Raw genomic sequence first — 13438 nt, forward strand, 5'->3', positions numbered from 1 at the left:
TTGTTATTTAAATCTAAGCCTGATGTGTGTTAGTGTTCCATGAATTTTCAAGTGGTCTGATTTTTTTCTTCCAGATTGGTACAAAGCTAAAGAGCATAGGACTGGACAATTACATCCGTATAAACTGGGGGAAAAGATAAAGGTTCAGAGTTGGTTTAGCTGAACAGAGCAACTGTACTGCAAATGTGATAAATATGAAACATTCCATAATTGTGACTAATCCTTAATACACATTATGAGTTGTATACTGTAAATGTCTTCATTGTATTTGCATGCCTAACACACTGTTAGACTATCTATCACTTATGCTGTTCAGACATTTTAAGTAACTGTGCTGTTCATATCAGAAGGATTTTAATTATAATGTTGAACTGATGTTGATATTATCACACAACTCAACACACCATTGTCAACACACCCCGGTATGATTTGGGTTGATTACCCCCTACTGAAAAATCCAGCTAAAACCAGCATAAGCTGGTAGCTGGTTTAAGGTGGTTTATGCTGGTCCTCCCAGCCTGACAAAGCTGGTCATGCTTAGTTTGGATAGTTAGGGTTCACCGTAAATCTTCTTAATCAAATAAGATGTATATCTGAGAGGTGATTAGAGGTATTGGTTTGGCCAGAAATGCATTCAAAAAGTTCAAATATTTAGATGTGCTTCCAGGGAATAGGATATTTAACCCCTTAGCGTTCCAGTGTACTGTGGGATGAATGCTAAACGCTAACTCAGCTTGGGTTATCTGACAGAAAACACAAGCTGAGATTCTTGATTCGATTGATGTAAACCCTTTTAAGATACAGTAAACACAGCAGGCTCCATTTATTAGTCCACACAGGATTTAGCAGTTTTTTTGTGGCCTAAAAATGTCTGATTTTGTGGCGACTTCACTTAAATGTTGCGATAAAAACTTGGGGATGTTTTTTTTGTGAAAAACTAAAAAGAAAATACTTGAATTTGTAAGCACAGGATTCAGCTACTGAAGGAACTCATAACTAAACAAGATACAGGGGGTGATAATAAAAACTCGGCAACAGACAAAAAAGCAATAAGGTACAAATGTCTATGCTGTATCATAGACCGAGGGGCGGTCATTAGCATAAATTTCAGCCAGTAGTGGGGGGGACTAAAAACATAAATTTTCTTTAAATTTTAAAAGGAAAACAAGTAACACAGCCAAAATTGTACTTGTAAAGATATGTGTACACACACTGTATAGCCTAATTTTTAAGTCAATGTTTAAGTTGTTTACAATCAAGTCACCAATGAAAAAAATAATTTTTCACAGTGATTTCAATTGCTGACATGACATTACTCAGTAAATAATAAACATATCAAGTTTATATTTTCACAGAATGTTCTTTACATTATGATTTTATGTAGAAAACAGTAAACAATAAATAAATATTTCAGATGGGTTTTCACAAGCAGGGTCACAATAGTGTTTGAATCTAAAGGCTTTAATACACACCATATAAAGAATGTTGCATTTTCTCTGAATATTTAAATACTGTACTGTATTTTTCTATTAAAGGGGTGGTTTTAGTGCTGCCGCGATTAGTCGACATAGTCGATGTAATCGTCCATGAAAATTTGTTGACGGCAATTATTTTAGTCGAGGAGTCGCATATTTATTTTTCTCCCGTCTCAATCGGCCCACTGTAATTCACCTCCACACCAGTCTGTGCGCGCCCTGCTGGTTAATCTGCTATGCTATCCTCTTTCTTCCCTCTCCCCCTGCCTTCACTGCTTTGATTTAGAAAAATGGCAATGGCAGGTGAGTCTTTGGAATCAGGAGGTGTGTCTCATTGCGCATGCTTGGAAATGAAACGTTTTGGATTAGAGGTAATAGTATCGTGTAACAAAGCAATGTTTACATTACATCTTTCAATAAAGATAAAAACAAGACTTATTTTAGTGAGGTTGCGGTGGTTTGGCAAACTATGGTATTAAAACGATACCTTTTAGGAGCTGAAGAGAAAAAGAGAAAAGCAGAGAAAGAAAAGCAATCACAAGGAAAGGTATTTTCTGCTTTACATTGTTTAATGCCTATGCTAATTTAAAAACATTAGAAAAATGTCCATCACCCTTTCTAAATTAACCCACATGAAAAAAGACTATTATACTATATAATTTACTGCAGTAAACTGTATAGTAAAATTCTTAGATACTAAAAATATACTATAGTAGGGTTCAAAAACAGTATACAGAATACTGTATTACCCTATTGTAATTATTTTGTATTAATATCCATGATATTTGTATTGGTACATAGTTACACTTGTTGCACTAACAACATTGCTTAATATGTTGCACTCAATAAAAACTTCTACACTTCAATATATACATTTTCATTTTTGTCTCTTTTAAATTGACTTGTCAAATTGCATTGCTATGAATTTTTTTCACACCAGTTTTCAAGGTCTTGCCTAGGGCCCCATAACCCCAGGAAAAATCTCCTTTCTTAAAGAAATATTCAATTTTCTTAAAAGACAAATCCAGATAATTTACCCACCACGATGTCATCCAAAATGTTGATGTCTGTCTTTGTTCAGTCGAGAAGAAATTATGTTTTTTGAGGAAAACATTGCAGGATTTTTCTAATTTTAATGGACTTTAATAAAGCCCAACATTTAATACACTCTCAGAAATAAAGGTCCAAAAGTTGTCACAGTACCCTTTCAAAAAAGTACACCTTTGAACCCAAAGAGTGCATATTAGTACTGTCAATATGTGCCTTTAAATGTACATATTTGTACATAAATGGTACATATTAGAACCTTTTTTAAAGGGTACCTTTATTTTTGACAGTGTACTTAACTCAACACTTAACAGGTTTTTTTCAACAGAGTTTCAAAGGACTATAAAGGATAAATAGTGTCTTATCTAGCGAAACAATTGTCATTCCTGACAAGAAAAACAAAAAACATCCACCTTTAAACCACAAGTTCTCGTCAAGATCCGGTCGTGATGCGTCAGTGTGACCCCACGCAATACGCCATGACGTCAAAAGGTCACAGAGGACGAACGCGAAACTCCGCTCCAGTGTTTACAATTGTGTTGAAAGAGGACCGTTCCGACGTTGTTGTATGTCAACTGATACAAATTAATGTCTTTGTGTCAGTTTATTGATTAAAATGGTCCGCAAATTTGGGTTTTATATATGTAACACGTGACCTCCCTACGTCACTACGCATTTACGTTAGGTCGTGCTGGACCGGATCCAGACGAGAAGTTGTGGTCCAAAAGTGGATACTTTCCACCTTTCCTATCAAAAATGACAATCGTTTCGCCAGACAAGACCCTTACTCCTCGTTTGGGATTGTTTATAGTCCTTTGAAACTCCGCTGAAAAAAACTGTTAAGTGTTGAGTTAAGTATTAATTGTTGAGAAAAATCCTGCAATGTTTTTCTCAAAAAACACAATTTCTTCTCGACTGAACAAAGAAAGACATCAACATTTTGGATGACATGGTGGTGAGTAAATTGTCTGGATATTTCTTTTAAGAAAATTGACTAATCCTTAAGCTTGCGGATAGGTTAGGTAACACACTCTGAGTAACATAGAAAAAATACCTTTAACCACGTGCCACCTCACATGTTCATTAAAACATCTGCAGGTGGATAAATAGGCCAATATATAAAATATTCTATACTGGATAGTTATAAAGAAGTAGTTCTCACCCATTGTGATTCTGCTTTTGACATGTAAATATGTGGTGTGTTTGCAGGAGCCTCAGCCCGCAGATTCCAAAGGATCTTACTAACAAATATGCAAAAAGTTGGCGTGTGTTAGTCTTGTGTCAGACGTGTGTAAGTCTTGTCAGACATTTGACTGCAGAGCAAAGATCTGCCAACCTAGAAAGACTGTAACACCACAGTTTCATTGGTAAAATATTCAGGTAAACCTGGGATTGTAACAGTATCAGTTTACTAATAAGAAATTAACTACATTGGTAAAATCATTATAATATAGTAGAAGATGATAGTCGAAGTTGTAAGTTTCAGTGACATTAATGTAAAGGATTTACAGCACATAAAGCAATTCTGAGGTAAGAAATTCATTTTTTTTGTAATCATGTTAATGTATGTTAAATGACCTATAATCTTCATATAAACAAAATACACAACATGTTCACTTTAAACAGATGGGTTCATTTTAACAATAACATTTTTCAAAATATTTTTACTGGACTTTTATTCCACATAAAATATTATATTTACCACAGGGACACATAAACATTACTTGTTGTGTTTTTAGTAAGTCTGATTTTGATTTTGTGTCCAGCTGTATTTGCTGTATAAATAAACAGAGAAATTCACATTCATAATTCACTATTATAACTTTTATACCATGATGTTATGTTTCACTGAAAACAAAATTAGAATTTTGAAGAATCTTCCCACAACAACCATTTATATATACAAGATTTAACTTTTTTTTAGAGAGATCTTACAACACTGTTGGAATAAAATGTGCAAAATTATCTTTAAAGGATTAGTTTACCACCAATCGGACACCTGCTGCTCTGTGATGTGACGCGCGTTCAGCTCCGCTGAATTCACACATTCAGTGGTTAGTGTTTGCTCTGTCTAACTAAACTAAATGATTTAATTACAAGAAAAAATCAAAACAACGGTGGAAACGGTGGCGCGGTGAGAAAACCGGTGAGAGGCTGAACCCTCGGTGATGATGAAACAGCAAATAGGAGCTGTGAATGCAGTGATGGACGTTAGTTTGATTATGCTGCTTCTGCCGTCAGGTTGGTGTCATCATTTAAATCTGTTTTTACAGGTATACATGCATACATTAAATCGTTCATTTTAACAGGTTTTTTGTGCAGCACATTTGATTTCATGCGAAAGTACTACTACATAAATCAGAGTATGACATGGGCAGCAGCTCAAAGTTACTGCAGACAGAAGCACATTGATCTGGCTACTATAGACTCTATGAATGATGTGAACAAGCTGATAAATACTGTGGATCCTGGGTACATTGGATCAGTGTGGACTGGACTAAAGAGGGCGACAGTGAGTCGATGGGTTTGGTCTATGGGAGAAGACACTCTTTCACAGTACAAAGCCTGGAATACAGGAGAACCTTATGGAGATGGACCATGTGTTGAAACTCACAATGGAATTTGGAACGATTTTCCATGCAATACTGTTTTAAAGTTTGTGTGCTACAATGGTAATTAATTGTTTACTTGTAAAAATATTCACTTCATTTGAAATGAAATGCTGAGACTTTTTTGCATCTCTAAACAGAAAGTGTTGGAAATGTCCTGATAACAACTGGAAAAAACTGGAGAGATGCTCAGAGTTACTGCAGACAGTATCACACTGACCTGGCCACCATCCACAACTCTCTGGAGCAGAACCAGGTATATACTCTTGCTGGAAGTGGACCGTGGGTCTGGATCGGTCTGTTTTTGGACTCTTGGCAGTGGTCTGACCAAAGGAGTTTCTACTTTAGATACTGGGCAGCAGGACAACCAACAACTGGTGATTGTGTTGCCATGTCAACAACTGACTCTGGGAAATGGGCTACTTACAGCTGTGTCCAATCACGTCCTTTTATCTGCTATGATGGTGAGTTTACCCAGTTAACAGAATAAAATACTTTAAGTATGTTGTCTTTACAAACAACTGTGAAACGTATTTATGTGTTTGTGTTTTTATTTTGAGGATAACTTTTATTTTATATTTCTCTTAAAATAGTTTATCAAAAACAGGTTATCAGATTAAACTTGTCCTGTCGTGGAAAATGCGATATGAATGATCCTTCACTACAGGCTTTCATTCTGAATAAGGTATGTTTCTGTTTTAAATACTTGAATTTAGTTTATCACCACAATTTAGTACATTAACACAGATTGTCAATTATGTACTGTAATGTCTATTTATCTGAAAACCAGCTCATTGCAAAAACAGTCAACACTCTAATATCTAAAGTATTAGTATTGAAATGTTTATAAAGTTTTTGTGTAGGATTGCCCATTAAAACCTCTAAAGCATCATTTGAAGTTATGAGGGGTGTGAGGTTTGAATTAAAATCTACAGTTGACTGACAAAAATAGGCGATAAAAATCTTTTAAACTTAAAATAAGGGAGGCAGTCATACTGTATCAATAAGGTGGACTTCTAATTTGAACTCTTTGTGTCAATTTCCCGATCAGGGATTAACTTAAAGCTCACGTAACACACGCTGTTTCTGCATTTCTGATGCTAATCTGGAGTACCTATAGAGTAGTATGACATCCTTTATATCTCTGAAGAGTCTTTAGTTTAATCAGATTTATAAAAGAAAGATTAGCTTTACAGAATCTTTCCGATAACGTACGAAAAAATTAAGGAGGAGGAGTTACTACCGCAGGGGGAGCGAGTACGAGTCATGCAACACTATACAACACTGTTTTAACTTATGATTCACTACATGTTCGTGTCATTTATATAATATACACGCGCCTATTTCCAACATAAGACAGAAGTCTTACTTAACGCGTGCAACTCGTCATGACCCGGTTCTGAAAATCCACCGCATCAAACACACACGCAAAACTCCGCTGCTAATCCGGATAATAAACTATATCCATTGTTTCCATAAGTCTTCTCCTTACATCCAAAAACACACTTCTTCTTGTGCCATTGTTGACTTTTGAAATTAAACAAAGCTGAGTGGCGTGATAAGCTGTTAGCAAGCTCTAGCGTTTCCCGCTGACTAACGGCTGGGCGGGGTTTTCCGGGGGAAGTTTTCCGGCGGAAGCCCATATAAAGAAGTGATACGTATGGAAAACCCCTGAAACGTCAGTTAGAACTGTAATCGAAAAAAACTTGCCGAAACTTGTACGAACCCTGGCGAAGTGCATTCGGCACAGAAATACTCTGAAACACGCCCAACTGCATTTTTGACACTTTGCCTACGTTTAGCATGAGGAAACAACTCTATAACTGTGTTAATAAGTCAGAATGCTTGAAATACCATTAAACCCCCCCTTTAAGCCAGGACTAGGTCTTGGTTAAATGAGGATATTTAAGTCATTTTAAAAGCATTATTTATTAATAAACATTACTGGTGTGCATCTTGAGACACAACACTCGCACTTATATATTTTAAGATATGTCAGTGCAAGTTGTTTTCAATCAAGACAACACTAACATTTATGTTAGTCTGGGACTAGCCTCATGCCCTGTCTGGGAAACCACCCCTTAAAATAATGTTTTGCATTTTTCAAGTTAAGCATGCACACTTGTATTTTTATTACATAAATATAAAAATCTTGTTGTCATTGTTATTTTAAGCTAAGCCTGATACGTGTTAGTGTGCCATAAATTTTCAGGTGGTCTAATTTTTTCTTGCTGGTTTTTCAGATTGGTACAAAGCTAAAGAGCATAGGACTGGACAATTACATCCGTATAAACTGGGGGAAAATATAAATGTTAAGAGTTGTTTCATCTGAAGAGAGCAACTTTGATAAATATGAAATGTTTCATAATTGTGACTAATCCTTAATACACTTTATACTGTAAGTTGTATACTGTAAATGTCTTCATTGTAATCAATAGGCAATAATTGTTAAGCACTTACATGCCTAACACACTGCTTAGACTATCTATCACTTATGCTGTTCAGACATTTTAGGTAACAATGCTGTTCGCATCAGCAGGATTTAAATTATAATGTTAAACTGATCTTGATATTGTCACACAACTGACCTCTCGCCTTCCAATCCACACTCCGACGTGATTTGCATTGATTACCTGAACCCAAGCAAACCACGCCCGAGCACACATCTGCCAGCGGGCCGGTATAGTGACACTAGTAAAACTAACTTGGCTTTGGAGGGTTAAATGCAGTTCAGTTTGGATAGGTTCACCCTAAATCTTCTTAATCAAGTACGATGTATATCTGAGAGGTGATTAGAGGTTTTGGTTTGGCCATAATTGCATTCAAAAAGTTCAAAAATTTAGATGTGCTTCCAGAGAAGAGGATATTTAATACTTATTTCCAATTCTCTGTTGAAGTACTGTATATCTATTTTTAACTCTTTTTAGCATTAATCAGTCCCAACAGGATTTTGAAGCTTTTCTGTGGCCCAAAAAATCCCTGATGTGTTGGCTTCACTTAAATGTTGTGATAAAAATTGTGGGGATGTTTTTTTAAACTAAAAAAATACTTGAATTGGCAGGCACAGGATTCAGCTACTGAAGGAACATATAAAGAACCAGTGGCAGCCGGTGACTTCTTTTTTCGAGGGCACTCGATGCGAAGTTCGTCACAACATGTAGCCTGTCATCTGTGTGGTTCGTAATTTTAAAATATGTGTTCTGCGCGCTGAGTGATCCTGTGTGCATCATGTGTCTTGTCAAAATAAGTGACTGCTGCAGAGATGCGTCTAAAGCGTTTATTATAAAAGAGACGCTTGTGTTTGTCAGATACTCGCATAATCTCATGCGTAATCAGAGTTTACTGTTAAGGGAGTGTATTTTGTGAATGTGATCGTCTCTTTTATCATAAACGGTTTTGACGCGTGTGCAGCAGGCACTTATTTTGACTAAACACGTGATGCACATGGTTCACATGATGCAACAAACACATAATTTGAAAGCACGAGCAACACACATCACACTCCGAACACTTATTTTGAATTTGCGCCCCTCGGAAGAGCAATCACAAGTCGCCACTGATAAGAACTCGGCAACAGACAAGCTGAGAAAAACAAAAACTACAAAAAACTAAAATTTTCTTCAAAGCAATTTTCGAAGGGAAAACAAGTAATACAAAAAAAAATTACTTGTAACTATGTGCGTACACATACTTTATAGCCTAATATTCTCCTTTAAAATAATTTTATTTTCACCTTGATTTCAATTGCTGACATAAACTAACAATATTAAACATTCAATATTAAACATATGAAGTTTATTTTTCACAGAATGCTCTTTACATTATGATTTTATGTAGAAAACAGTAACCCACTAATAAATCCTTCAGATGGGTTTTCACAAGCAGGGTCACAATTATTTTATTTATGAAGCTAAAGACTTTCATACACATCATATAAATGTATGTTTAATCTTTGTTTAAGAATGTTGCATTTTCTCTGAATATTTGATTACTGTACTGTATTATTCTATTAAATTTGCATTTGCACAATAAATAATCTTATAGCTAAAGACATGGAATGTTTCTGGCTAAATACTGATAATAGTGGTGAAAAGCAATAGCAAAAGGAATAGGTCTGTGTTATTAAATTGCAGACAAAGATTTTTACTGTAATACATCACAGCAAAACCTTCAGTGTTAACACTGCTATAATCCACACCCAGAGTGTTATAAATTAAAACTAAATGAGTGAATTTATTTGTATTCTTCACAGAAACCATCACACTGCAATACAATGCTGTATTTGGTTGAAAATAAAGTCTAAAAATGACCAAATACACCATGATTACATCATGATATGAATATCAGCATCAAGCAAACAAAATTATGGGTTCTTTGGTCGTAATAAAATCAAGAAATCAATGGTTAAGTGCCCAACTGATGGTAAAACTATAGGTGTGACTTCAAAAGAAACAAATTTTAAGAAACAAAGGTTTTGGTACAGCTGATGTCAGGTTTATTTTGTGGAAATATATTGTTTAATTGTGATTTTTGCATGCAAGTTTAGATATCTGTCTTTCCCTTATTCAAATAGATAGGACTTTAGTCTTGCATGACATGAAGCATTGCAAACATGGCCGCCTAGTGGTGCAACTTGTATATAGCATTACTAAAACGACACAACAACAAAGTTAAAGTGTACCCATTAAGCCAACATACCCTTTAAGGTCACTTTTAAATTTAATGTCAAATTATAAAACGTGAAAATCATATTTTATGCTGCTCATTATTTTAAACAATCCAGTGATTTTTAAGTTCCCTGACATTTTTGTTGCATGTCAATCACAATTGTCAATGTTGACTTATAGACCCACACTGTCTCAGTAAACCTCACACAAAGACACAAAATTTTGGGGTTTCAGGACCCTTCGGAAATAAACACATTTCTGCAACTGTCAGTTGTGTCTTTCACATATGCATTGATATAAGATTTATATAATTTTGCTTTAAATGGAAAGATGTTTTTTAGCATGTGCACAAAACCATAAGCCTTATTAAAAACATATTGCCAAAGAATTAAGCATATGAACTACAAACACAAAATGTTTTGTGATTCATTTTCATTTACAAATAAATACAGTACAACAAATTATTTTGTTAGAGCAGATTATTTACCTTATCTTACCTTACTTTACAAAATATTTGCTGTAATTATGCAGCTGGTTGCCAGTAACTATAGAAGATATAGACTGAAAATGTTTAATGTTAATTTAATTTTAAACAAACTGTTGCCAGTAAATAACATACATGTAAAATCTACAGAAAATTACTGCCAGCAAGTTGTCAGTAATACCCAGTAATACTGTAATTTCTACAGAAACTTTTTACAGTGCAAACAACACACACTGTAAAAAAATTGCTGTAATTATGCAGCTGGTTGCCAGTAACTTACTGTAGAAGATAAAGAATAAAACATTTTCATGTTCATTTAACTTTGAACAAACTGTTGCCAGTAAATAATATAAATGTAAAATCTACAATAACTTACTGGCAGCTAGTTGCCAGTAATACCCAGTAATACTGTAATTTCTACAGAATTTTTTTACAGTGCACCTTTTAGCACTATTTACCATTAGATGTCTGCTATCTGTGTATCGTTTTTTTCTTAGCAAAAAATAAAAAAGAGAAAGCACCTGACTCTCAAATCAGTTTGGAGCAGACAGTCTTTGAGAGACGCCAAGAAAGTAAAAAGTTGATGTTCACCAGGTTATAATACATGTTCAGTCAAGTCATGCTGAGCCTCTTCCTGTTTCTCCAATACAGTATGTCCGAGCTGATTCTTCTTAAATTGAACAAGAACCTGCACGGACAAAGCCTCTGAATGTGGCCAACCCACATGACAACATTTGCAAAAACGTATTTCAAGGAAATTAGCAGTTTGAATACAAAAACAGCATCAGGTCTGGTCCGATGCACATATTTACTGACAAGAAGAAAATTCTTTGAAACATAAAAAATCTGGCAGTAATCTGTGGTTAGTTATAGATCATCCAAAAAAGTGACTTCAGTATAGAAAGAAATCAATATAGAAAGTATTACGTACTCAGTGATTTATAGTATGTGGCTAGTTTACATTAAAGATTTACTTTCTGAACAGGTTTTAAAATACTTGTCACCACACACTTGCTTGCTTTGTAAATCAAAAATAAACTGGGCATCACACTAACTGAATGAGAATCACACACTACGTGACCTGCACATCATACCGAACACAACATTTGCATCGTTTCAGATTTGCATCATTTCAGATTTGCATCATGATGGAGCATCATATAAAACATGACAAATGTAGGTGTCATGTGTTTCATAATGGACATGCTGATTTAATACCAACAGTGCTAGAACTGGCTAATTCAATAATGAATTGGAAAATGGAAGGCAAGTCAACAAATAATATATGATGTTTACAAAATTTAAAAAGGGGGTTTATTAAATTTTTCCACTGTAATTTTTTTGCATTTTAATTTTTAAGTATAATCAACTTGGTTTTACAAGTCATTTCAACTTAGATTTATCTTGACTAGTTTTTGTTACTTAAGTTGAATTAGCTTAATTTATTTTAACCTTTTTTATTAAAGTATAACTATATACTTTAATCAACTGCTTTCAGATGGAGCTGCATTTGCTATACAGAGCTGTAGTTCACAGAGAAGCTAGGAATCGCAGGCAATTTTTTGCACAGCCCTACCTCTGAACGCAAACACGTCCCGTACATTTTCTGGGGTCGCTCCCGGAAAGAGGACCTAGTAAGATACCCAGAAAACCCTCTGTGTGAAAAAGAAGCTGAAACAATGCCGTAATGGGCGTGTTGTAGTGAGGACACGTGTGTCTTTACAACAATTAAGTTGTGGTTCAGCTCTTTAAAGGTGCAGTGTGTAATTTATAGAAGGACAAAAATGAAGAAGGATCTCTTGACAAAAATGAAAAATAATATATAAAACTATTACCAAGGGTGTATAAAGACCTTTCATAATGAACCGTTATGCGTTTATTACCTTAGAATGAGATGTTTTTATCTACATACATAGAGGGTCCCCTTACATGGAAGTCGTCATTTTGAGCCGCCATGTTTCTACAGAAGCCCTTAACGGACAAACTTTTTTACTAAGTTGTCTCCGATGATGACCTGTTTGTCTGGTGGTGGCTACAGTAGCAGTAGCGTGTCATGGCAACATGAAGTTATGGTTCAACTCTTTAAAATGAGGGATTTACATGCAGATCAACATTCACGACGAGAAATATCAGCAAACTGGACGGAAGCAGATATCAGGTAAGTTAGCTTGTCACTTACGCGCTAGAAGGGAAATCATTCAGCAGCATAAAAGAATATCGCGTCACATGCTCATTGGAGCTTATAATAAACAAAAAATGCCCGTGCGTCATCCCAACAAGATATATTGTTCAGCTCCTCAAAACAGGGATTTTAAATGCACATTAATAATCACAATGAGAAATGTCTGCAAAATGGATTAAAGCAGAGATCAGGGAGCTTTTCAAATATCCACTCTGAAGCTGAGATCATTCAACAGCATAAATGCATTAGGTGACTTCAAACATATTAGGCTTCACAGATAATGTGCTAAAGATGTAGGCAATTCGGCAAACAGACAGTATGCTGTTTTAAACAACTTTGGTGATAAAACGTGGACATAAATTTTAGGTGTGCTCGCCTTTAAGCAGCATGCACGCGTATGGTAAACACGTCATCTGTATCAAAACGTTATGATTGGCCCAAAGCTGTCGTGTTCTGACGTCATCCGTCCTAATGCCGGTAATCCTTATTCTCTGTTCACACACAGCGCAGTAAATTACTGGTAATCTTACAACCTCTCTTACTGGTAAATCGGCAGCACTGATTTATCAGAAAGGTTCTGTTTACACATGATCTGTTAACTGCAATTTACCAGGAAAGACGGTACGTGTGAAAGGGACTACTGAGAGCAAATGAAATGCTCTTTTGACTAACAATTTCAATACACAAAACAAGTGGCCAGCAGTGACCAGTGCCATGCAAATAAAATAAAAATTGAATGAAAATGAACTATTTAAATATGGAAACTACTGGTTTCTTCTTACAAAAGAATTGTGAATTAATGCCAAAAACGAACTATATATTTTTTTCTTAAGTGTTTATGAAACCTGCATGTAAATAGGCCAATCAGTTTTACTGATTCTGCTTTTGACATGCAAATGTGTTTAGTGTGTTCTCAGGAGGTTATGCACCTCAGGCCAATATAAAGTATGACCCACACAAATCTATGAAGCTGA

The 13438-nt window shown here is 35.3% G+C and overlaps 1 long non-coding RNA gene across 1 annotated transcript in view; it reads right to left on the reverse strand.

Annotated features, from left to right (window-relative positions):
- The window catches only part of LOC129442755 (uncharacterized), a 119498-nt gene that overhangs the window by 46762 nt on the left and 59298 nt on the right, over positions 1 to 13438 (reverse strand). The window lies entirely within an intron of this gene.

This window comes from Misgurnus anguillicaudatus, chromosome 2, assembly GCF_027580225.2.
Source record: "Misgurnus anguillicaudatus chromosome 2, ASM2758022v2, whole genome shotgun sequence".
In the NCBI taxonomy this organism is placed as follows: Eukaryota; Metazoa; Chordata; class Actinopteri; order Cypriniformes; family Cobitidae; genus Misgurnus; species Misgurnus anguillicaudatus.